Below are 505 nucleotides of genomic sequence, written 5' to 3'. Positions count from 1 at the left end.
GCCCATTAGGGACCCAATTTCAACAAGTCTTTCTACACACTTCTAAACACTCTTCATGCATCTCAAGCACTTGTAATCAATCAAATTCATTGCATTCTAACATATTCTAACCCCAAACAACCCTATATAAGTCATGTAGTGGTTCAACGCAATGTTTCCGAGTTCTTAGCCCCTTTGGGACCCAATTTGAACAAGTCTTTCTCCACACTTCTAAACACTCTTCATGCATATCTAGCACTAGTAATCAATCAAATTTATTGTATTCTAACATATACTAACCCCAAACAACACTAGATAAGTCATTTAGCGATTCAATGCAATGTTTCCGAGTTGTTAGCCCATTTGGGACCCAATTTCAACAAGTCTTTCTCAACACTTCTAAATACTCTTCATGCATCTCTAGCACTTGTAATCAATCAAAATTATTGTATCCTAACATTTTATAACCCCAAACAACAATATACAAGCCATTTAGTGATTCAACGCAATGTTTCCGAGTTCTTAG

The sequence above is a fragment of the Capsella rubella genome, unplaced genomic scaffold (assembly GCF_000375325.1).
Source record: "Capsella rubella cultivar Monte Gargano unplaced genomic scaffold, Caprub1_0 scaffold_20, whole genome shotgun sequence".
Lineage (NCBI taxonomy): Eukaryota > Viridiplantae > Streptophyta > Magnoliopsida > Brassicales > Brassicaceae > Capsella > Capsella rubella.
The sequence above is the reverse complement of the archived record's forward strand: the minus strand, read 5'-3'. Positions refer to the sequence as shown.